Source organism: Perca fluviatilis, chromosome 2 (assembly GCF_010015445.1).
Source record: "Perca fluviatilis chromosome 2, GENO_Pfluv_1.0, whole genome shotgun sequence".
Lineage (NCBI taxonomy): Eukaryota > Metazoa > Chordata > Actinopteri > Perciformes > Percidae > Perca > Perca fluviatilis.
In genome coordinates, this window is record NC_053113.1 from 32245054 (window position 1) to 32251579 (window position 6526).

Here is a 6526-nt window from a genome sequence, read left to right on the forward strand (position 1 = left end):
GTTTTTTTAAAGATGTAATATTAACATTAGATGCTATTAAAACTATATGGGCAATCAGCTGCTGGTTAGGGGCGTGGAGCATCAACCATGGCTATATGACGTTGCGACACCACGCGACAGTCATGTCGCAAAAGTGGATCTGTACTGTTAGCTTTAAAAAACACTGTAAAAAAATGCGGTCTCTGTAGACAGCCCAGGCTCCACAAATGGCAACAAAAACAAACTGCGCCAACCTGCCCCACGAGCCATAACAGTGTTCCAGCCAATAACCAACAAAAAGGAGCTAGTTGAGCCATCACTGCAGCAGCGTTAGCACGTAGGCTACTTCCACAACAGTCTGTTATTGGCTGGAACACTGTAATGGTTTGTGGTGCAGATTGCCGCAGTTTGTTTTTGTTGCAGTTTGTGGAGCCTGGGCTGTCTACAGAAACCGCGTTTTTTTACGGTGTGTTCAGGGGACAGGCAGCTAGCAGATAGTGAGGAGATGTTTGCTATATGAGACAAAAAATGTTGTAGCCTAAAAAACGCGTCACAACACTTAGAGCACCTTTAACAGCTTGCTCTAGCCTAGCTATGACACAGGTCGGTAACCTAAAACAGTGACACAACAAAACCTCTGAGCTTTCAGGTCTGCCTAAGACCAAACAAGTGTGTGTGACCTCAAGTAAGTGGACAGAGGAGAATGAGTAACCAAAGAGTGGATAGAAAAAGAGTTGTTTCTTTTTAGATTGGTCTTACATAACGCTGCTCTAGCTCTCTTCGAGGAGTGTGTGTGACCAGACTCCAGTGCACACAGACCAAACCGGTACTGCTTTGAAGTCTCTACCCGGTACTCCTTTCAACGTCTTTGAAGTATCTACCCGCTACTCTTTTGAAGTTGTGAGGTCAGAGTTCAAATCTGGTGGTCAAGCATTTATATCCGTAATCCCTTTCTTGTCTCTCTCAATAAATTATTTACACTGCTGAAAAACATGTCACATTTTTAAATTACCTTAAATTACCTAATTTCATTATATAGAGATATTTTATTTTTCCATTTCATTTCTATGCTTCTATAACATTAACTAACAATTTTATTGAAGTCTGTCTTATTCAAATTCAAAATACACAGTAAATCACTGTAAATTAAATGTTATTACCCATAATGCAATGCATATTATAGTAATGAACCGGAAAAGAAAACTATGGTATTTTACTGGGCATTTTGTGGTAAGTAACTGTAGAAGTTAGTACAGCTAAGTCTAACAGTGTGTATTAGGAATGATGTATTTAAAATGTGCGTATGACTGGGGTGTCGGTCAGAACACAAAGGAGTTGATGCAAATCAATCCAGAACTTTACTTGAGGTGTTGAAGGATTTAGACAGCACAGCAAAGCACAATAGGGTACACTATTTGGTATGTACCAATGGCTATATGGGTATATAGTCATCTATAGGTGATTAGCAAAATGTGGTGTGTGTGTGTGTGTGTGTGTGTGTGTGTGTGTGTGTGTGTGTGTGTGTGTAAGATGTTTTGCAAGCATTTGAGGCATCCTTGTTAATGTGCTGCTGTGTTTCAGGTCTCATGGGGGGGGGGGGTTAACTGTGCCCTCATGAGATTGTGAGAACAATTCTAGTTGTTCTATTTCTCAATGTGTTCCCCAGATGGTTGGAGTGAAGGATGAGAGGGTGGGTGAGAAGGTATTTGCCTGCATCAGCTTGAGGGAGGGCCAGATCTCCAGTGCAGAGGAGATAAGAACATTTTTTCAGCAATGACGCATACATCACACACAGCTGTAGTCTCCCTCTCGCTCTGCTGCACATCTATCTTGAGGTAATGGCTGGAAATGTTCATAATGACGTATGTGCACAGAAAGGGCCTTCCAACAGAAACTATGAAAAAAAAAAATAGATTCTATTTTTAAACACAGTTTAAAACAGTATGATTGCAGTGACAATGTTTTCTATACTTTTAACAACTTTCCTAAACTCTTAACACAGTTAGCACAACATCCGTCTGTGTAGGCTATACGATTAACACATTTCTTGTTGCATGCTTTGACACAAAATGCATACAGTTAACACACATTTGAAATGCTTGAACTTCTTTTACACACAAGCGCAACCAAGACCAAAACAATGGATGTTTACTGCCAAATTTATAAATGCTTTCACACTATGTCAGAACAGATAACATAATGTTCTAAACCTAGGCTAAAGTCAAAGTGAACAGCTGTTTATATTGTAAATTGAAACAAATATATCCCCTGCATTTTATTCCATTTCTACAGAGAAACAGCTAATTGAGTTGTGCAAATAGACCAATCACAGCTGATTCCCATCCAGGAAACACACTCAAGTGTTGAGGTTCTTTCAGTCGCATGACCATATGGTAGGACATACAAGAGGACCTATTATGGCTGATCTTGTGTGGAAAAGGAACAATATAGATGAACACAAAGAAGGTAAGATAAATGCCTGCAGGTGGGAGAGGAAGACGAGTACCAGGACAAGGGAGAGGAATGCCTGGATGAGGACAATCAATGGATGCTGGAAGCCTAGACATCACAGCTGAACACTGCCAGGGGTCGGATAAGGCATGCCAAAAGATTCTTCCTAAGATGCCTTGCCAGAGAAGATATCAGGTATGATGTGGATGAGTACATGTGGCCAAATGCAGAAGACCGGGCAGATTAGAAGATTACTTTATTTTCTTTTTTGTGTGTATTTTCACATACAGTAATGGGAGTGGCAGTAACTCAGTCTGTAGGGATTTGGGTTGGGTTGGCTCGTTCCTCATTGTCAGAGTGGGATTACAAAACTGCCAAAACAGTGACACAAAAAAACCTCTGAGCTTGCAGGTCTGCCTTAGACCAAACAAGTGTGTGTGACCAAGTGGGCAGAGGAGAATGAGTAACCAAAGAGTGGGTAGAAAAAGAGTTGTTTGTTTTTAGTCCAGGCAAATCGGTTAGGAAGGAATGTGTAAAACACCAGTTTAACACAAAGTGATCAAATCATCTCAGCCACACAAAAAAAACTAGTGGAGTGGACGAATTTTCATGAATTTCACAAGTATTTAAATGAGGCAAAAAGTTTTTAAAAAATCATATGTTTTTTCACTTCCGGGATTGCTCCATTGCCGAGAGAAATTCCGCAGGATTTCACTCTATTCGGTCGGTTGTCCATCACCTTCCGCTTTCTTTCTGCTGGAATTTTAAACTCTGGTGGATTTCTAAGGACTATGGTTAACTGCTCCTCAGATCTCTGCAGGTTAAATCCACACAGCTAGCTATATATGTTTTTTGTTGCACGAGTCGAGCACAACTAAAACAACTTTTGAACGTACACATGTTCCACCAAAACAAGTTCCTTCCCAAGGCTAATTTGCAAAGGTACCAAGGCTCTGTCGGGTGCCATGATTATTGTGATTGGTTTAAAGAAATGCCAATAAACCAGAGCACGTTTTTCTCCCATCCTGGAATGTTGTGTGGACTAGCCAGACCCTCCTCCGCAGCGCTGTGTTATTCAATTCAATTTTATTTATAGTTTTAAATCATAACAAGAGTTATCTCAAGACACTTTACAGATAGAGTAGGTCTAGACCACACTATAATTTACAAAGACCCCAAGTAATTCCCCCAAGAGCAAGCATTTAGTGCAACAGTGGCGAGGAAAACTCCCTTTTAGGGAGAAACCACGGACAGACCCAGGCTCTTGTTGGTGGTGTCTGACGGTGCCGGTTGGGGGTGTGATGGACAGTGGCATAATAGTCACAATAAAAGATAATGGAACAATGACCAAAAATTGTAGTTGTAGTAGTTCATGGCATAGCAGGGCATTGCAGGGCTTTACAGGACGTAGCAGGGAACAGCAGAACATAGCAGGGTAAAGCAGGACATAGCAGGGCGTAGCAGGACGCAGCAGGGCACTGCAGAGCGTAGCAGGGCATAGCAGCTGCAACCATGATTTAGGTGCCACCCTAATCCAAGGAAACATGCTGGGTGAAAAAACATAAGGACTCCGGGGAACAAGCTCCCCAGAGCTAAGTTATAGGAATAGATGGCTCAATAGAGCTGTGACTCTCTGTTAGCCTGGCTACAGTGCTGAAAAGAAACCTTGGGTTGTTCTTATTTTCTTCTATTAGTGATGAGTAATAGTCTGATCTGGCATTTCTGAGGGCCTTCCTATATGTTTTCAGACTGTCTTGCCAATCTAAACAAAATTCTTCCAGTTTGGTGGAACGCCATTTACTTTCAAGTTTTCGCGAGGTGTGTTTTAATTTGTGAATTTGCGTGTTATACCAATTAGCTAGTTTCCTTTGCTTCATCATCTTCTTTTTGAAAGGAGCAACCGAGTCTAAAGTAGTCCGTAGTAAGGCTGTAGCACAGTCTACAAAATTATCAATTTAGGGGGGACTGAAGTTAACATAAGAGTCCTCTGTTATATTAAGGAAAGGCATTGAATTAAATGCTGTTGGAATATATCTTCCTTAAATTTAGCTGTAGCACTGTCTTGTAGCAATAGGCTTCTAGTGTAGAAGCTTTTATTTAATTTCGTATAGTCGGGTAGTAAGAATTCCAAAGTTATTAGAGAATGGTCTGATAATAAAGGATTCTGCGGAAATACTATTAAATCTTCAATTTTGATGCCATATGCCAACACAAGGTTGAGGGTGTGGTTAAAACAGTGAGTTGCCTTATGCACACTCTGACTGAAACCAATTGAATCTAGTAGTGAGTTGAAAGCAATACTAAGACTATCGTTGTCAACGTCCACATGGATATTAAAATCACTTACAATAAGTATTTTGTCTGATTTAAGGACTACACATGATAAAAACTCAGAGAATTCAGATAAAAATTCAGAATATGGGACTAGAGCTCGGTAAACAACAACAAATATAATTGGATGTAGTGTTTTCCATGTTGGATTTAGAAGGTTAAGAACAAGGCTTTCAAACGAGTTATAATTAAGTTTAGGTTAAGGATTAATTAACAGGCTTGAATGAAAAGAAAAGATGGCTGCAACTCCCCCTCCTCGGCCAGACCCTTGTGGAATTTGAGTATTAATATGACTGGGAGGAGTGGATTCATTTAGACTAACATATTCTTCATGGCACAGCCATGTTTCAGTAAGACAGAATAGATCAATTTGATTATCTGATATCAAATTGTTTACTAGTACTGCTTTAGAAGACAGAGATCTTATATTTAATTGTCCACATCTAATTTTCCTATTCTGTTCTATCATTGCAGTGGTAGTTTTATTTTATTTATTTTTCCTACCACCATCTTCGGAGGACAACTTTTTTTTTATTATAGAGCAGTATATTTTATATACACAGTATGTTACATTCAGATTTAGAATTACATTCAGTGCATTAACGGTTGCCCCACCGTGACCATTCACCCTGTTTTAGTGAGACCCTGGATCCATATAAGGGCAGGGGGGATTAAAGCACCACGTACGGAGTGTAACACATAACACATAAAAAACGACAAGGTGACGAACAGAACAACAGAGGCAAGTGAGATGGGACAATAACAGAACTGACAAGACGGGACTGGACAGGACAGTTGACAAACACAAGGACGTATTATTAGTAACTGGGTAGAATGATCTATGATTCATATTGGGTGATCACGGTTTTTGTTAAGGGTGCACCGATCCGACTTTTTCAGTCCCGATACCGATGCCAGGGCTTTGTGTATCTGTCGATACCCGATACCGATCCGATACCGTTAATGAATTAATAATAAACTGTATACCTTCCACATCATACCTTCCTTCCACCATGTGGAAGAGACTAAAGGCACCAGACCTTCCTAACTAAGACAAAATAACATAGATGTAATGTATTGAATTCTTATTTATTTGTTATTTGAAAAACAATTGTGCATTCAAATCGAAAATATAATGTAATCAAACTTCTTAAAATAAATTTAAATACATAATAATGGGCCATCAATAATGGGCCACCTTTATATAGGTTTATAATGGCTTATTCTACTGTCAGGAGTACATAGAATATCACAAAAACATGATAATGTCATCATGTTTACTAAAAGCTTTGATTAAGGGTTTGCTTGGCTCCACAAATCGAATGAATAGCCTACACATACAAACAACTTTAACACCGTTTCCCTTTCAAAACTAAATAGTTGTAAGCTAGTACTGTATAACCACTACCTTGGCCACAGGTAAGTTAGGTTGTTGTAGTGGGGGACTGAACGTAGCTCCGCTGTCAGCCTCCTTCGCTGTTTGAATAACGTTAGTAGGTTGGCGGACGTATTTCAGCGAGGCAAGACATCTTAAATCCAGAGTTTTAATCATTGCTCCGAACCAGTCTTTCTCAACGGTCTATAGCGGGACCGGAGGTGGATTGCGTGTGAAAAAAAAAGAAAAAACGGATCGGCCCGTGGATCTGTTAGTTTTTCCGATCCACCGATCCAGCTATTTTTGCAATATCGGGGCCGATATCCGATCCTAATATCGGATCGGTGCACCCCTAGTTTTTGTGTTTGAAGGGAGTTGGAAAAAACATGT